The sequence below is a fragment of the Poecilia reticulata genome, linkage group LG20, assembly GCF_000633615.1.
Source record: "Poecilia reticulata strain Guanapo linkage group LG20, Guppy_female_1.0+MT, whole genome shotgun sequence".
NCBI lineage: Eukaryota > Metazoa > Chordata > Actinopteri > Cyprinodontiformes > Poeciliidae > Poecilia > Poecilia reticulata.
In genome coordinates, this window is record NC_024350.1 from 7,633,618 (window position 1) to 7,653,296 (window position 19,679).

Below are 19,679 nucleotides of genomic sequence, written 5' to 3' on the forward strand. Positions count from 1 at the left end.
GTGTGAATATTACCTTCAGTTATGAAAATACTATCAAAAGAAACTCAAAAGAAATTTCACTTTGCATCTGATGCCTTAAAATTGACTTCTGTCTCTTTAAGAACCTTCCAACACTCCTGCATTTAGAACACAATCACAATAACGCTTCTCCATGCCATCCAATGATGTTTTCAACTGCTTTTAGGAGCGTGGTAGTTTGCATAAGCTCAGTTCCTCCAGGTGTTTGCCGATGGCTGCTGCTAGTTTAGAGGAGCTATATGAGAGAGGCCTGACAAAGGGGTGCATTGTGGGGCAGGAGTTTGGCTGCTTTGCGGAAATAGGCTAAGGCACCCCATAATGGCTGCCACGGAAGATTCAAGAATTCCTCAAACATAAATCAGTGAAAGTGGTACTCTGATTATGTGTTTGATTCTGTACACACCCATGATTTACAGTGGGCATTGAATGTCTTTAATGAAGTCCAGTGGTATTTTGGTCCAGAAATTTCAAAATGGCAAAGAACAAAAGATTGCCGTCACCTGTAGAACACAACCAGCGCTTGGCTCATTCAGTTTTGATGTGTTGGATGATCAGGAAAACCGGTCAAAGTTCTAAAATGATTTAGGGTTAAATAAGAAAAACATGTTGTTTTTTTTCAGCATAAACTTTTTGAGAGCTGCTTTAAGTACTCTTAAGTACTGATTATTAAGCATGCTAATCTCCACCACCACACATGGCCCATAGGCTCCACCTGCCCTGAACCACTCCGAGCCCTGCGCCTGTTCCAGAGCCTGCCAAATGGGCTTCATGGTAATTAGTGTCTGTCAAGGTCTGGGGCTTTGCTAGAGATGACAGTGGCATGGTTTATCAGCCAGAAACAGTGTGATCAAAGGGGCAGCATGCTCTGCCTTTCTGCTAATCAGATGTGGACTCGGCATGCCTCCTGCTCAGCACCACGAAGGGGAAGGCAGCAAACAATCCGGCAAAATATGTCCTCATCAAACACAGAACCGCACTCATGCCTCATCAGCAGCAACTTTCACAAATCGGGAGCCGACATGCTGCAAAAACAAGCATGTTACACCTGAGGAGGAAACGAGAAAAAAAGGCCACAAACAGGTTGGACCATGTCGTGGAACACTGTTCCAACGTTGGAACGGCACGGACGAGCAGGAATCAAAAACAAACACCGCCTTGGGTTCCCCCCCTTCAACCAGCAGCCAGGATCCAACAGAATTTACGCCGAGCGGTAATTTCATGCCACTGATTCCACCTCCTCCCACAGCCGAACGTCAGGAGCTTTCACACGTTTCTGGCTGGCTTCATCCGCCAGCGTCCTCCTTCCCGGCTGCGTCACCTCTGCTCTGACATCACCATGTGACATCAGGCAAGACCTCGGAGGGGGGATTCCTGTAGCCGGGCAAAACATTGCATGACTTTCAAAGGCTACGGCAACCCGGTGGCAGACACACTTGTTCTACCGTTGTGACACTAGCGATTGGAAAAGAAAGGACAACGCTGTTTGTCGCTGTAGAAACCATGCACACTTATCATTAAAGAACTTATCTGGCTACTAGGAGCATTAGAGAAAACTGAACCCATGCCATTCCTTTCATAGTCATGGAGGGCCCCTCCAGTTTTTGCTGACCAGGCCTTTTCCTCTCACTGCTGGAAGGAATTAATGAGCTTCTTCCCCTCCTAATACGCTCCCCATCCCAGCAGGCTACACACCCTCCTTCCTCAGGGCAACTCGCAGGGTCTCTTGTTCCCACCAGATCCCAGGTTTAAAAGATGTGCAAAACATCCCTCCAACAGCACCTCTGAACAAGCCCATATTTCAATCACAATTTAATATTCAAGATGCCAACCCAGGAGTGCTGACGTGGGCTACATTTCTGTACCGGTTTGGCTGTTTTACTCCCCACCTTCTACAGCGCACTCTGGAGATCAGAAAATAATGTCTGTGCCGACATTTCTTAACAGCTTTTGATGTTGGCTCACTGAGCTGTGAAAAGTCCCATTGAGCAGGAACGGATCACTTCTGGCCGATGTTAAGAGTCATACTGTAAATACAGAACGAAAAAGCCTCCTGTAAGTATCGGCTCTTTTATGAAAGCACATGTACGAGGGATCAAGTGAGAGGATGTGAAGAAGGTTCCCAGTTACAGGAGCAGTACTGGAATAACCAAGTCATGGAACAGACTAAAATTATGAAAATATGGCCTCTAGAGGTCCCCAAGGTTCCTACACACCTTCCATTTAAAAATGTCACACTTTTTCAGATTTAAATTGACAAGACGCCGCAATCACCTTTATGTCCACTTAAAGAGTGTACGCTAAAAATAAAACAAAAAAAAGGTTTGTTAACACTTTTAGTTGATCAGGCTTTGATTGTGAAACCACAGACTAAGGATGGATGGACGGATAGATAGACAGACAGCTATAAACAGTTAAATGGACAGACGAATGAAAGGATGGAAAGACGGATGGATGAAATAATCAGTTTGTTGATAGATGGACAGATGGATGGATGGATAAACAGACGACTGGATGTTGGAAGAATGGAAGGACTGATGGATGAATGGATGGTTGGATGTACAGATGGATATAAACAGTTTGATGGATGGACAGAGAGAAGGACGGATGAACGGATGTAGAAATGAGCTGACACTTGAATGGATGGACAGACGCATCGATAGATAAATCGATGAACAGATATAAGGAAACATACAGATGGCTGAACTGATGGATATATGAACAGATGGAGAGATGCAGATGGATGAGTGGATGGGTGTATAGAAGGAGAAACAAAGGTCACATTGACAGATGCACATATGGAGAGATATGACACTTCCAAGAATCCATGCGTTTTCTCTAAAAATGAACGCCTGTTATCAACTGTTCTTCTAACCTTCAGGTGTTTGAGTGCATAAAGGTGAGTTTTCAGTAACAACCTTAGAAACTCAAGATGCTTTCCTCAAGTCCTACTGTTGTAGATATAGATAGAAGCTAACATTATACTCAATGATGACAATACAAGGATCAAAGTCTAAAAATAGATACTTTTCCTCACTCCATTTTTCTTATTCTACCCTTATCCTCACCTAAAAATATCTGAATAACACTCTCAACTTTTAATTGACTTCTTTAGCGCCTGGCTCCTGAGTTACTGAGCCATTGTAAACACAGATAGCCACTGAAGGAAGATCAGAGCCAAGTGTTTTAGGTCATCCACCCTTGAGTGATATTTAAATCAGCAGCTAAATTCAGGGCCGAATTCCGGAGAACCAATCACATCTTTTAGCCGTTTCTCCACACTTGACAGCAGGATGGCTGCTTTAACTCAGCCCGCATGCAAGCGAGTGCATGTGGAGGAAGGAGAGGAGAGGTCAAGCATCATTATCACGCAAACATGCTGCAGGTGTGACAAAGTGACAACATGCAAACATCAAAGCAGCCTAAACTTGGCACACCGTTTGCCAGAGGCGGCTATTCAGCAGCTCATTTCCATCGCCATTTGGTCGCTCCCCCGCATCCGGCCAGAACCGCACGCGCAGCCGGGGCCGAAGGGGGTTGTCGCCGCGTCATTACGGGAATGATTGATGGGTTCGAGAGAGGGAGAGATGCTAACCTCGCTCTCTGGTTCCGTGGCAGGTCGGTATCTGACTGCGCCCCCCCCCCGAAGAAGAGCGCTGTGAGCAGATGTGGAGAGATGGCGAAAGTCCCTCTGAATATCCGTCTGAATAAGGTTTCACCGAGTAAACGACATCCCGATCAGATCGACCAAAGTCATGAGTGCATCAGCGTATCGGAGAGGGTCCCTGGTTGAATTCGGCGTGTTGGTCCTCCAGCACACATGCTGTGTTAGGATGACAGCGGTGTTTTTTTTAGAACTCTGCCTCCATCACAGAAACACTGATGAGAGAGCAGGATACACGGCAGAGCTGTTCCACAAGTTAAACCTGGATATCACTAACTGTTGTTCGGAGTAATTAAACATTAAACCCAATGAAGTGGTGTTTTAATTCCACTCTCCAATCAGTGTTCAGTTTGATTTAAGTCTTTAAGCGTGAGCAAGGGGAAATAAAACCGCGTAATTTTTGAAGAAATTAAGTGTTTCTTCGACATATTCGGGCTAAGGCTAGCCCGGTTAGCTCCATCGGCAATCTTTAACCTTCAGCTGATGGGAGCGCGTCCGCAAACAGCAGCTGCAAGTTTCAGCTGAGAGAGAAACAGAGCGAGAGAGAGAGACGCGGGGGAAGAGACCGCCATCCTCTCCAGCTGGCGTCGCCTCCTGACGCCGCGTGTGTCCGGGGAAGAGACACGGTTTCATTCTCCGGAGGACTAGGAAAGGACAGCGAGTCGGGGCACGCGCTCAGTCCGAGGAGCTGGCTTTAACTTGTGGGGAAACCTCTGGAAGATTGTTGAAAGCAGAGCGAGTATCTGCTTCCACACAGCAGCAGCAGCAGCAGCAGCAGCTTCCCTCTTCAGTCGCTGCATGTGTCGTGACACGAGGAGAAAAAAAAAAACCATAACACACATACACGCGCGCGCGCAACCCCCCACCAGAAATAAATGTCAGAATATAGAGCGTAGCTCGACTTGGAGCTACTTTTACCTGTGAAATGCGTCGCTGCGTCGCCGCCTAGTCCCCAGCTTTCAACCCAGCCGCTGGTCTGGACGGACTGAGCTGAGCTGGGATCTGCTGAGGGAACAGCCCCTCTTTACTACAGCACAGCTCTGTGGAAACATCCCTCTTCTCTAAACCGGTAGGCAGCTGGATTCTGCCCAGCAATAAGGTCACTTTACTTCCCGCACTTCAGGACAAAACCTTAAGTGTATTTCAACGCACGCACAGCGTGGAAAATCAAATCTTGCACAATTTGCATACCTGACATGACATTGATTGATGTTGGCCCATACTGAGGTCGGAATTGCTTGATATAAAAAAATAAAAATAAAAAAAGTCACCTTCACTGAATGTTTATCAGCAGGGGCGATCTAAGATTGTGTGGGACCTGGGAGAATTTTACTATAGGCCACCTTTAGTTAAAGGTGCGTTTTGTTTCACCGTGGCATTTCCTGAAGTCAGAATTAGAAAGGTAAAAATAAACAGGTAGGTTGTAACATGTTACATGAGAAGGTTTTTGGCATGTTGGTACTTGAAAGCATGAATTTAGATACTTTGAAAATGTTTTAATATGTTTTTAAAAATCCTAAGAAGGGTCCTAAATTTCAACTTCTGTCATGGCAACAAACCAAATAAATAAAAACCTGATATTCTGTTGTCAGTTTTGGTTGTGTTGTGGCACCACAAGAGTATTAGTGGGACCCCACCTGGCCCACTCTTGCAATGATTATCTAACTAAAAAACCTCAAGTCAGTGTATGATTACAAGCAAATCATTTGTCATATCTTTAACTATTTAAATAAATGTTTAGTTGTCTGTTGGAGACTTGGCATTGATTGGGCCAGAGTTCTAAAGAAACATCCTACTTGGCGAACTATGTGCCTTTGTGGTACGGAATATGCACAGACCAAAGTTACATGACTTATTGCTGTCATAGGAAACATTACATCGTGTGGAACGTTCATTTAATCAAATTATGTTGAGTCTTGAAACCTTAATTTATGTTTCTGGTTGATTATTTGATGTTTTTTTATGCTTCTTTTGACAATAGCTACATATTTCTCTCCTTACAGATTTCTTCTATAGTTTTTTTTTTGTCACACTTAAATGTTTCACATAATCAAACAAATTTCATTATTAAACAAATTATAGTCGGTGTGATTGCAAAAACACCCCTCTCCAAATAATTATTTTGTTAGGGAAAATCTTATCTAAATCTTATTTAAACTAATCGTTTTCCTCTTCTTTGGAGGAAAACGTACACTTAAATACGTCCAATTTAAGTGTAGAATAGATCACTTAAATTGGACGTATCTGACAACTTGAAGCAGTCTAGTATATCTCAGAGTGAAAGACATTCAAAAACCAATTTAGAAACAAAGTCATTAACATCTATCAGTCTGGAAACAGTTGCAAAGATAGTTGGAAAGTTTTGGGATTCCAGCAAACCGCAATAAAAACCATTATCCACAACAGAAATGTTCACGCTGTAGATTAAAACTCACCTTGGATAATGATTGCAGAGGAAGCTGGTACCACTGAGCGAGCCGTCAGTCTATCTGCTGATCATTCATGGATAATGCAGTTTTTCTACAGCTGCCTGGAAGGGAAATATTTGGTACTTGAACTTAAAGTTAGCCAATTTCAGTGGGGCCCTCAACGTGAAACTACAAACAGTTGTGGTTTCAGTGCTTTGGCCATAATTAACCATGCAATGGCTAATATGACGTATCAAGCTAACATGCATAAAACTGATTTGTTATAAAAGTAAATGTGATCACTTTAACTCTTCATTTAGAACAGAATAGCAGAATAAACAGAAAACAAAAAAAAGATAGACATGACAGCTGCTGTTTAATGTAATAATGCAATGACTGATTTTCACTCCTATGCTAGCTTACTTAAGCTAGCACAGGAATGCTTAAACAATTAGTTAATGCTAATTAGCTAATTGCTAAATTGTTTAAGCACTTTAGCAATGTAGATAAAGAGCTAAAGCACTCCATAGTTAAAACTAGCATAGTTTAAGCACTGTTTGAGCATAGCTTAGCTAATAAGCTAATTAGCTTACATAGCATTAGCTTAATTTATGAGAAAAACAGCAACAATCTGGGGGTTTTCATTTTTCAGTGGGGTTTTTCATTTTTCAAATCTCATTACTACTGATTATCATCTGTTTTATTGATTTTAAAAAAAATCACGAGTTCTAACATTACCTTGTGTCCTTTTCATATTAAGCAAGAAGTGTTCTTGTGCTCCACTGTTATTACAAAAAGTTATTTGCAGTTAATCAAATCTTGATTAACTGCAAGGTTAATCAAGGAGAAAGGAAAAAGTTTGGTTCTCCGCACAACTTTGCCAAAACCTACTTCACGCCCATCTGGCCCCGAGCTCTTCAGAGCTGGAGACCCAGAGGACCTGTAACCACCCCTCACCCCCCTATAATATTGACACAGGTGCTCCATATCACTGAATTCCTCCAAATGTAGGAGGGTGGGCTTCAGTCGTCCCCGGCTGACCGCCGGGGTTTGCTTTGACCTCCCGTTTGGACTGATCGCAGCTGTTACTGGGCTTGTTCTTAACAATAAGAGTCGTGTTTACATAAGCGGTGGTTCGCTTTGAATCGCCTGCTACTTGATTATATCGCTTCCTCTAAAGCGATCCATTGTTGCCGTTGCTGGCTTTTACATGTCCTGTAATAGAGGAAGAAAAACATCCATAATTACCTCATAGAAATAAAGAGCAGCACATTGGTAATTTCTTAAAATAGAAGCTCTAATTGCTTTATTAGCTCTGTTTTGGAAAGGGGGTTTTATTGGAGTCAGTCGCAGGGGTGTGGCTCTCTGCACTCGTTCGTACAGTAGAGGCCTTTCCCGCCCGGCACCCGACGCCCCAACACCACAAGCCATGTCTGTTTTCTATTGTGCCACACATATGCAGCTCATGTGCAGCGCAGAGAGACGCTGATGTCATCGCTCTTTTAGCCAACTGTGGCTTTTGAGGTTGAGCATTTCTGGGCTCTGGGAGCAACTTTGCCCACAGCAGGCTGTTGCCTCTCCCCAGGTCCCTGGAACTCCCGGTCTAACATCTTGACTCCATGTTATGTGGGAGGAGGGGCTTAAATAGATATCACCCTACTCCTCCGGTCATCCAGCAGCGCTTTAAATGAATTTATGAAGCTAAACAGTAGCTGCGTTTACATTCCTAATGTGCGCAAATCTTTGTAAATGTACTGCTGATGTTGAAAAGACACAATTTCATAATTGTGGTATTTCCATTGAATAAGAAATAAAATGAAAATCACACGTCAACAAGCTTGTTCACACTATAAGTCATTAAAAATCATGGTGGTGATGGATGTGAATAGAGATATATTCATAATTCATGCAATGCGCTAGCGCTATTCATCTATCAGCCATGTAAGAAAATGTTGCCGTGTTATTGACCAAATATTATTCAAGCGTTGGAGCAACAAGCCCCGCCTAGTTGGCAGTGGGTTGTGGGGGGCATATGTATGCAGCGTATTGTGGAAATTGCAGTTGGTGATTTTACAGAAGGGTTATGCATCCAACACCTTCAAATAACACGCAACTTTTTATGAACTATGTTATGATGTGAGAGCTCTGGTGGAACCAGCTACACATTGCCCATAAAAAGCAAAAACAAACCATCATCCTCCTACTACTTCCTGTCGTCATCTTCTTTGTCGTTTTCGCCAGTAGTAACATCCGACTGTTTCCATTGCAGTTTTGCAAAATGTACCCATTTCAATAAGACCGAAGAACCACCTCATTCTAGCGCCAAAGCTTTTTATTAAAATAATTAGATTTTTTTTTTTTTTAATTGACATGTTTTCATTAAGCAAATTTATTTTTGAGATGTCAAATTGTGCAGTTATACAGTCAATGGAGAAGCAGCTACTGTTGCAGTAAGAAAACTTAACAAAAATAAGTATTGAGTCCTTTCCCAGGTATCATCTCAAGTCCTCGAGGATTTACAACTTTAGATTTTTCTCTGCTCCAACAAATCTGAATCATTTCATTAGATCCTTAGACTCTGAAGAGCTTGACTACATGCTGAATCCATTTGATCCAGAGGTGTTGGTCCCTGGACACCCTCTAGAAGTTGCAGGACGTCCGCCTAGGAGCACTGCGGTTTGACACCCGACACCAATCTCTTTTACAGCAGAGATGGAAAGGCCGAACTTATTGAAGAATAGCTGTATGGCCGACTGCATCTGTCGTTTGTTTACGAATCAGAGGTCTTCAGACTTCTTCTCTTTGGGCATAACCGACCTCTAAATCAAAGGAAGCATTTCACGGAGCTGCGGCTGGAGAGCTGATGCTGCTGCTTCACAGTCGGCTGCAAATCACAGCGAGGCACGCTGCGCCGCTTTGTCCTTTCTGCTTTTTATTGTCCATGTTGCACAAGGGAGATGCTAGTGCAAACATATTCACATTCCTTGAACTTTAGTACAGTTTATCACATTACATCCACAAGCTTCAATATATTTTAATCTGTTTGTATGCGATAGACCAACTCAAATTGTGAAGTGGAAGGAAAAGGATAGTTGGTTTTCCTGGAGTTGTACAAATTAAAATCTGGCGAGGTTGGTATGTATTTGTAAGTCACCGAACTTGCAAACGTCTTCACGTGTACATGAACATGAACAGCATAAGGCCAGCTGCTCTGGGAAGGTCTCTGAGTTTTGTTGGAGAACATTGTTGAGTAAACAGCGTCAAGAACACCAAGGAAAACATCAAACAGGTCAGGGAGAAACTTGTGGAGGAGTTTGAAGTAGGGTTGGGCTATTGAACAACATGTCAAGTTTTGAATTTCTCCTAGTTTAAGTCATCATGTCAAAACGAGAAAAGCATGGTAAAACTTTACACCTGAATGAAAGACGTTACAGACATGTCAGTAGGTGATAATCCAGGGCCCAAACTTGCATCGCAGATATACTTGATTTACAAACCATTTATTACAGCATTTTGACCACAGATGGATTTTTGTCAGACATTGACAAACATTTATCTACCTTTAAAACCAGAAACATACAAACACATGGTTTATGACTTATGATCTCCTTGTCCAGTCAGTCACAAAGATGAAGAAAAGAGGTCCACGGTAATATAGGGAGGAGCTGCAGAGTTCACCAATCTGATGGTTGAATAACCTAAATAACAGATTAAAAACCAATAAATATATTTATTTTGAGCTCATATGTTTATTTATTCAGTGAGTTAGTTGCAAAAAGGGTTTCTAAATTGATAATGTTGCTTATTTTGTTCATACAGACTTTGATGATGATGATGATTTGAATCAAGCTAACTTGATTAAAAATCATCTCCTACCACACTTTAAAAGCATGCTCATGTTTTAGAATGGCACACAGTCCAGATCCAAATGTAATTGACAATAAGTGCTGCCACCTGAAAAGTTGACCCTGATTATCAAACATTATGAATGAAGGGTCAAAATGTCAGTTCCTCCACGTGCAATAATATTGCCTGAATACAAATACATGCTACTTTTCAGGTTTTTGTTGGTTTGTCATATTAAAGGAACAGTATGTACAGTCTACTTTATTTTAGCTTCGCGTTATGTTATAATGTTATTCCCTTATCAAAAACATGCCCTAAAGTGTTGCCTTCATTCTTTCATGCATGTTTGAGAAATACTTTAATCTCCATGGCAACCATTCAGGTGTGCAAAACATCTGGGTAGACTCAGTACCGCCTTCAAGATGCCGCTCCTCTTTGGATCCTTGAAAACTACCATCTCACAGAGCATCCCTTCCCAGCAGCCCCCCCACTCAGCTCCTTCAGACTAGCCAGCAGCAATTAACAAACACCCAGAGGAACCGCGCATCTGCTGAGCTCATTATAGAAGCTACTCCTCAGTGAAAAGCTGGTAAAAACGTTAACGGGTTAACAGAGGAACCATGTTGTGATGACTTCCTGAAGGTGGAGTTTCAAAATGAGCAGGAGTTTCTAAAGAGAAAAAGGCCCAATTTGAAGGTGTTAAGTTACAAAGTCAGATTTCTTCTAAGTAATATTTGATTTATAGCACATTTTTATAACAACTTAAGATAACACAATTTCTTGACCCTATATGCCTGGAAAACACATAATACTGTCCCTTTAAATCCCACTGAAATACTTTTGCAGTACATACTGTAGATTTGGGTACGTAGAACATCTGACACTATCAAATTTAGTTGAGGAACATCGCATGTCATGCCCATAATTTCAGTCTGAATGTCCCTGTTATTATCTCCAATCAGTGAGCGGGGGTCACTGTGTTAGTCAGCTGCGCTCATATCAAAGGCAGCATGTGGAGCAAGGCTTGCTACAGTGGCTTTAAATAGCTCTGCAGGTAATTAGCTTTAGAAAGCTGCAACAGTAGCAGTCCCAAAGTCAGGAGTCCAGCCACCTTTAAAAAGCTCGATGCAAGCCAGACTGATTACTGTCAAAGGGGCTACTGTGCCACCTGGCAAACACCCACACTCTCTGTGATCGGCTTAATTTACGACCAGAGCTAGTGTTTGTCTCTCCATTTGCTCTGAGTCCTGTCAAATACCTGATGCTTCTCAGACCTGCTTACCGGCGGCACCAAAATAGCTCTTCTTGGCATCCGAAAGCAGCAGGGCAAGCACAACTTTCTTTGTAACCTCATCTTGATGGTTCTCTATCAACGTGAAGGCCAAAGAATGAGTTCCCGCCGCTGCAGGCCTGCGCAGAATTTATAAGCCGGACATTTTTCATGCAGAAAGAATGAGCTAAACTTGGCCGAGCCATAATAACTGCGCTTTTGTGAGGGCCTCTTGGACCAAAATTGTCCATTTCCCATCAGAATCCGTCAGCAGACCTATAATTAGGATTATTTTAGGAACGTCAGCATACGGAGCGGTCACTGTGCCCACTGAATGGATCTGGCACAACCACAGGAGCTGACCTGTGAACCCAAACAATTCTGCCACAAACACAAAACTGATTCCGTGTTACATTCCTCGATCCGTCCACTGCCAACAAGGATGAATCATGAGCACACAAAAAAAAAGTTTGCAAAGTTTTGGGCTGTGGCTGTTGATTATGAGCATGTGTTCCACGTTTGCGTCCCTGTAACACTGTTGCCCTTTGTCTGCTGGGAGAACGTCTAAATCCAAACGCGCCAGTGACCCGTCATAAGATGCGACTTTGTGTTGGGCGGAATGGCAACAAGTGAGCTCACTGCGTTTGCAACCCCTAAGCTGGTTATCTAATCTATTCAGCGTCTTCCTCCGGAGAGCTTCTATTTTTCTGGGCTACCAGCCCACAGTCCGCAACTGTTCAGCTACTAGCTAAAATTGTTGAAAGCTGTTCGGGGATAAAACAGTGTTATCCAAGGAGGAGCAACCACGGATACACACAGAATCCGAACCCGGAGGCCTCCACCTGCTGAACATGGCGGCTAGCAAAGCAAATCCCCCAAACAGCTGGGCTCTGACGGGGTCAAGTGCCTACCGTAACTGGGGCCAGATGTGAGGAGGACCTCGCCGTATGAGGTCTGAACCCTGGTACCGCACCGCCCAGAGGGGGTTCTGCTGAGCAGATCTGAGGAGACTTGTGTGCATAATGTGTGTCTCGGTCCGGCGGTGGGTTCTGGTTATTGTTGTAAGGTAGGAGATCAGCAGGCGAGAGGGCACTCTGGCCACTTTCAACACATGAGGATCATGTAAATCCCCCCTCACCTCTGAACCACCGGTGTGAACAGCTGGACGGTGTTGATGCAGAGATTCACTTTGATCCACCTGGATCCGGATCCGGGCAGACATCTGAGCCCGTACGGTGCAGGAGAGCCGCTCTGGGAGAAGGACAAGCTGTTCGCCAAACCTGTTTTTATTACCTTCAAGTGGATGTGAAGTACTCTCCCACCAGGACTGGCTTAACCTGCTGACAGGCCCACAGAACAAGAAGTTAACAAAGGGGCCACCTCCATATCTCACTGGCTGCCATTGGCCACAAGCTTTATTAAATAATCTTTAAGGAGTCTGGATTTTATCCCGTATACATGTCTTCAGATGTGGGAACAAGTAGCTTCCAGAGCACTGTACTGCATGATACATTACAGTCCTGAAGCACTTTATGAAAGACAGATTAGGTCTATCAAAATCAAGTTATTACGGCGAAGGGAGAAAATGACAACAGATTGACTCACAATCATCTCAACATCAGGATGTGCACCATTGCAGTTGCAAAGGACCACTTGGACTCAATTATTAAATGTATATCATATTTCAAGTATTGACATTCATACCCTGTCTGTAAATCATATTATTTGGCGTTTTGGACTCGCCCTAACTGCCCTGGATGCACACACCTTTAAGAGGTTTATTTAATTTTTTTTTAAACTCAAAACCATGGCAGGCCGCTGCCCGAGCATCCCTACCACCAAACATATAACATTTTCTAGTGGAAACCCTGGACTCAAATGCATACAGTGGTAATTGTCATTTAAGCTAAATGACAATTTAGCTTAAATTGTCATTTGTCATTCACAGTAAGCTTCAATTGCTGTGAAGCTTCCTGACACTTGACCTTTTTTTAGTGGATCAGTTGTCAGTTATTGCTGGGAAAAAGTGGGATGTCGAGTTTCAGCTGCAGTGAAGTCGTGTCTATGGGGTTTTTTGTGCCTGGAATGTGTTACATGACGGATGTAATGTTAGATTGCGTTGCCAGTCTCGGTTCACTTCCTGTTGACGAAAATGTGGTGTTTTGTGAAACACTTCCGTCCATCAGCTCTCAGTCGACAAGGACATTAAAGCGCTGTGGGGGGAGAAAAAAAAGGCTGCAGCGCACTGGAGAAGGAGTCTGCATCAATAAAATCCTTGTAGTTAATTGCTTCTTTCAGTGGATCTCAGATATTTAGCCAAGGACTGCAAAACAGTGAGCCATCTGGCTGTGGACCTCATCAGCTTTTCTCCCTTGCTTTTGCTAAGATTTCATTTAATCTGCTTTAATCTGCTTGTTTAAAACTGGTCGCAATAATTGGTGGAAGTGGAGCCAATGGAGTAATGATACAACAAATCTGCTCTTCCGTCAGGCTAGCAGGAGATCTTCTTAAGGAGGCTGTGAGGTCAGAGGACACTCTTGGTTAAAACTTCTCATTATTATGTCACCATCGACACAATCCAGAACTCCTGGACTCCTCACCAACTCGGAGTCTTTGCTCTGAGGATCTGACACATCGGATGAGCCTCGCAACACTCAGTGAACTGATAAAGCAAAGGGTAATCGCCCGCTGTTCTCTCCGGCCTCCTATACGTTGGGGGAAGAGACGCTCGACGAACGCGGGACCGAAGACCCCGCGGGCGAGATGTGTGACCTCTGTTTGCTCGTGAGTCACGCTGATAAGTGCTTTCATGCAGAGATTGTGGCTAATTTAGTATGTCCACACTGAGACTCCTCATACCAGAAGTGACATTGTGACATTTCACCAGGGGTTGGTCGTCCAGCTGAGCGAATGAAACCGGCCTTATCTTAGTCAAAAAAAATAGAAAAAGGATCACGAGGGTGAAAAAGTGACATGCATTTTGTTTTTCATCTGCATATTTTAGTTGTTTTATGTTTGGGACATTTGAATGAGTAGTAAAAACAGTGTTGTTAAAGCTGCAGTATTTAACTTTACTAAAAAAATGGTTTTGACATATTTGTTAAAACTGTTTGTTATGAGACAGGTAATCTGTGAAAAATCAATCTCCTAATCCCTAAAATACTATTACCATCTGAAGAAATGCTCTGCTCCCAACCAAAAATAGCCAATCAGAGTGAGGAGGTGGGTCTTGGCACTGTCAATCAACTCATGTAATTGCTGCTAAATAAACAACATAACATTACAGGAAAACTGTTTATCTGCTGTCATCAGTGGCTATGCTAACTAGCCTGAGCATTCACAGGCTCTGCTAGCTGCAGCATAGCAGAGAGCAAGGGGAGGATGAAGGGTGATTGACAGCACTAAGACCCTCCTCTTGGCTCTGATTGGTTTTTGCTAGTTAGCACTGGGAGCACTGGGAGAAGGCGGAGTAGTTAAATTTGTTCACAGATGATCTGTCTCATGCCAAACTGTCAGGGCATGGTGGCAGTTTTAACAAATATGAAAAAAAAGACTCAAAAGTTACATATTGCAGCTTTAATAATGGCCTTTTTCACCACACACATACAGTCATATTTCATTACATTAGCATATGTGATGCATCGAGGCTCGTTTGATGTGATGAAGTCTTATTTATTTAATGGCTGTTGCATTTTGTGCTTTAACAGATTAAAGAATTTACTCTGCCGGTTGAAAAACAAACCACCCAGCAATTCCTAACTTGGATGACAGATCAGATCGAAGCTGGTGACTCCAAGAACTCCCTCACTGGGAAAATGATTGAACAGGCTTGATAGAAAACTCAATGAAATTTTGTGTGTTTTGCATCCCAGTGTCTTGTTTGTCTTTTCAGTGTTGGTAGACTGTTAAACAGCGAAACATGCAGTCCCAGAAACTCAAACACGTGGTCAGGGTAATATAGCCTGTCTCCTTTCACTCATGGGACCAGACTGGAGCACAGACAGCTCCAGACAGGCAGAGTAGAGAGGAAAGGAGGATAGTAATAAGCCCGAGGAAAAATACAGTCCTATTGTTTAGACAGGTCAGGGTTTCCAGTCAGCAGGAAGTTTTATACATTTGCAGTAATGTGTAATTACACCACAGCAAGCCTAATTACCAGGGTGATTATGTAGAGAAAGTGCCTTATTGCGGGGCCACGTTGTGGAGGTTGTGAGGGTAACAAGCAGAGAGCTGCAGAGAGGAGAGTTTCTTCATTTAGGAAAACGTGCATGTGTTTAATGATGAATCAGATCCAGACAAACGTAAAATGATGTAACTATATTAGGGAAACTGAATTGTAAGAAACAGTCATTTAAATGCAAGTTCATAAGTGGTCCGCAAACCATAAAAAACAATTCCAAGATTGTGGATGATTAACCAGTAGAGTGTTTTTGTAAGATGATTTTTTTGGGGGGGCTTCGGTTTCCTTTATTAATCTATGGACCCAGATAGAAAACACAGGCAGAGAAGACATGTAGTAAAAACCCAACTGGGGTTCAAAACCAACTCGAATGAATATCTTTAAACCACAGAACCCTTCGTCAATCAACAAGACATATTGTACCTAATGGCATAATCACTAATTATTACATAGTGTCATGTGGCAAGAATTTAGCCAAAGTTGGCCAAAAGTATTGCAAAAACAATAGGACTTCACAAAATATTGTAATTGAGTGTTAAGGCCCGCAGTGTGAATGTAGCCTTAGACCCAATCACTTGAATGAGTGTTGCATGACACATATTCCTTTTCAGCAAACACTTTCAGTCTTTTTGCCATCTATGCATGTTTTCTGAAAGGCAAGGTGGGTTGAAGTCAACCTTCTTTTCTCTTCCGTTAGCCACCAAGCAAGGAGCAACAGCCCTGTGACTGTGACTGATGAGCATGTTGTGCAAACTGATGATAACACATCTGGAGCCGCATCTCTACATGTGACAAAGCTGCTAATCAAGACAACACTTCTCAACTTCAATCGAACGTAGAACGCCTTTTGATTAAACCTCAGTTATGTGAGAGTTTTTTTTCCTCCTTTCCAGTAAGAAAGCCGTGCTTTATTTAACCAAGAGACGAGAATTGAACACTAACATTAAACCAACAATTGGAGGACAATGAAATGTTTGTGTATTTCCTACCAAAACCAGCGGAACAATTCAAAATAGCCGAAAGGTGACGATGGTGTGTTTGTCAAACAAAAAACTGGCAATCACGAGGGTATCCGAGGCGTTTTCACAGATGGTTTAGACATCCAAAAGTTAGGATTCACTCTCCTGTGCATTCTTTACAGTCTCCATTATCGCTCAGAGAAACTACACAAAAGCACAAGCACACATAATGACATCCATCCTTCCCTGAGGAGGCTTTAGGGATATGATTTGCTCTGGAGGGGCCAACAGGCATGAAAGATGAATGAGCGACAGGGCTTGATGGAGAGTGCATGCACGCAGGTACACCCACGCATACACACGCATACACACACGCACACACACACACTCATTCACTTACAGAAACACAAGATGAGCAGAGATGGTTGAGATTCCTCAGCAGGTGCTCTCCCTTCGTGACATGTTTGTTCTTTCCCCCAGCCTGAGCGCTTACAAAAAAGTATTCTGCACATTACAAATTTCTTGTGTTTTTTTTTTTAAGCTTTACACAAATCAACAGACTTTAAAACCAGGCAAAGATACCAAGTTGTAGTTTTTAAGTAATTGTTTCATTTTTCAAGGGACAAACAGCCAAACCAGCCTGGTCCAATGTAAAAACAGAACAAAAAACTAGGTTGTTGGAGAATTAACTTTGGCTCACTTTTCTTTGTAGAGTGCCTTCATTTCAGACACTTTTGAGACTTTTCAGGCATGATTGGTATGGTTAATATTAAGCCACAGCATTTCAATCAGCTTCTCATGTTCAAACTTTGACTAGGCCACTCCTAGTAGGACATTTGCCTGATGTCTTCTTAGCTTTTGAGAGGTGGACTTGATCGTAGTTGTGTTGCACAAAACGTGTGTGAATTTAAGATCAATAACCTGACAACATTCTCCCTTGGGGTTTTCTGGCAGTTAGCAGAATTTATGGTTTTGTCAATTGCGACCAATCGTTCAGGTCCTGAAGCAGCAAAACAGCCCCAGGTCATCCCACCACCACAACCACCACTAGACAGTAAATACAGGAAAGCTGTATTGGTTTAACGGTAGATGAAGCCAGATGTACACCTTTCATGAAAAGCCGCCTTTGTCTCTTCAGTTTGCAGAACATTTTCCTTAAAGTCTCAGGGATCTTGACGGGTCTTTGTTTTCTTATTTGGGGGATGATTTTGTCCTTGAAATTCTCCTGTGTGTCTTTGATTGTGTTATTAAGAGTTTTACTGTAAAAAAGTAGCTTTATCACAAAGGACTTCTTTGGTAAACGTCTATTTCAAGACATGGAAAACAAGGCCTTTTTTCCACGCTATGAGTAAAATAATATGTGTTTTTAATTTACTTAAAACAAGCTCCTATATCTTGCTGAAAAGATATACTGACTTACAAAACTTGTATCGTATTTTCCGCACTATAAGGCGAACCTAAAAACCTTCAATTTCCTCAAAAGACGACAGTGCGCCTTATAATCTAGTGCGCCTTATATATGGACAAATATTGAGCCAAAACAGGTCTAGCAACTACGGTAAGCAGCCGCCGACTTCATTTTCGCCCGTAGAAGAAGAAGCGCGAGGTGCATGCTGGGATAGTTCTCAGAACACTGATTTGTTAATAAAGTTTGACTGACCTATCTACCTACCGACCATCTATGATCAGGTCGTTGCAGGTCATTTAGCACCACTTTCTCCACGAACATGCTGTGCGCGAACAGAGAAGGGTGACTAGGGGGTGGCGGGGGGCGGGGGAAGAGAGACAGAGACTGCAGCGGCAGCGTGTCGGTTGGTCTGTGTTACCCAGAAAGCAGTTGGGCACAATATCACAACATCAACACCATGAGTGAAAAAAATGACTGGGGCAGCCTACTATATAAAGTACTCGGGGACCACTTCTTTATTATTACACGTCCACATTTGTAGAGTACGGAACAAATCGCGTCCCGTATAGGTTCAATACAGGACGGGTGGCAACGCTAACTGTAGCGTCTATTTTATGTGCCTTATATATGAAAAAAGTTTTAAAATATGCCATTCATTGAAGGTGCGCCTTATAATCCGGTGCGCACTTATAGTGCGGAAAATACGGTAAGTCAATTTTGTCTCATTTCCAAGTGTAACAAGATATTTCCCCTAAAAACTATGAAAAAATACTTTTTTTTTTTTTTTTTGCAGAGTATCAGAGCTACGCTCTCAAATGTTCCACAGGCGCCCCATCCTTCCCATCCAAGGAGCAATTCAAACCCCCTTTCATTTCAACATTAGCAGCAGAATCAGACCTGGCAGCATGAAAAGCACTTCCCATAATGCAACACAAGGCCCACTCCTCCTAAAGTCTACCTTTCATGTTTGTCTTCCTCTAAGGAGAGAGGAAACGACCACAAAGCAAGGAAGAGAACGACAAGTGCCAGCAAAAAAAGAAACACCAAAAGCCAGAGATTTTTGAGCACATATCTCTCTGGAGTAAGAGAAATATATTGTGATGTATTCCTGAAGAGCTCCAGAGAACCCCGGGGAGGTAAAAACGAATAGAAGAAGCCAAGTGGAGAGGACTTAAAAGCATTTGTTGGGTTATAGGATGTGATCCTGAGAGGAATTTAACCTCTGGGTGCCGTCGATGCAGCACAGCACCAGAGCATTAAATATTAAGCAAAAGGTTAAGTTTGCAACCTAGCCCATTTCTGAATCATTGTTGGCTCTCTAACCCTGAAGCAGGAGAGGCTATCGTCTGAGTCAGACTGTACAGTCTCTCTGTCTGCCTGCTAGCGCCTAGCGGGGTTTGTGTACTTGTAAACAGGCCGATGCAGATGGGACGGCACAGCGGGGAGCTCCGCTGCTGTATCTGGATGCTCCATTTTTGGGTTGTTTTTTTTTTTGCGCCGAGCCTAACCTGGTTTAGTCTGTTTTCAAATCCTCAGCGTGTCTGCGGTTCTTCCACAACGGCACTCAACGCATTCGCAGCCATTCGTCCGTTAGAGTCGTCAGCCGTCGCCTGGGTCGGTGAGGGTCAGGAGGCGGCCTGCAGGGTCAGACACGGCGCATCACCGCTGAATCATCCATTCAGCCATTACTCAGAGAGAGGCGACCAAGGCTGTGGAATACAGGCCAAAGGGTTGGAACAATGCAGCATGTCTGCTCTTAACCCCAGTAGTAATCCCTTACAGTACTCGACCACTAAAGTGTTCACACATCTTAAACTTTTGCACATTTGATCACTTGGCAACCATGAACTTTGATGAGCCTAAACCAACACCAAATACTCCGTTTTGAGTAAATACAAATGTCACACTTTTCACATTTTTACATATGTA

The 19,679-nt window shown here is 42.9% G+C and overlaps 1 protein-coding gene across 2 annotated transcripts in view; it reads right to left on the reverse strand.

Moving 5' to 3' along the window:
• Positions 1-4,712, reverse strand: part of jcada (junctional cadherin 5 associated a) — a 30,109-nt gene extending 25,397 nt beyond the window's left edge. Inside the window, exon 1 of one of the 2 annotated variants that reach the window (XM_008438516.2) lies at positions 4,598-4,712. The gene's annotated coding sequence lies outside the window, so the exon portion shown is untranslated. Of the gene's footprint in view, positions 1-3,610; positions 4,106-4,597 lie in introns of those variants that run through there. The other variant, XM_017301959.1, reaches the window with a different exon arrangement.
• Positions 4,713-19,679: the final 14,967 nt, after the last annotated feature.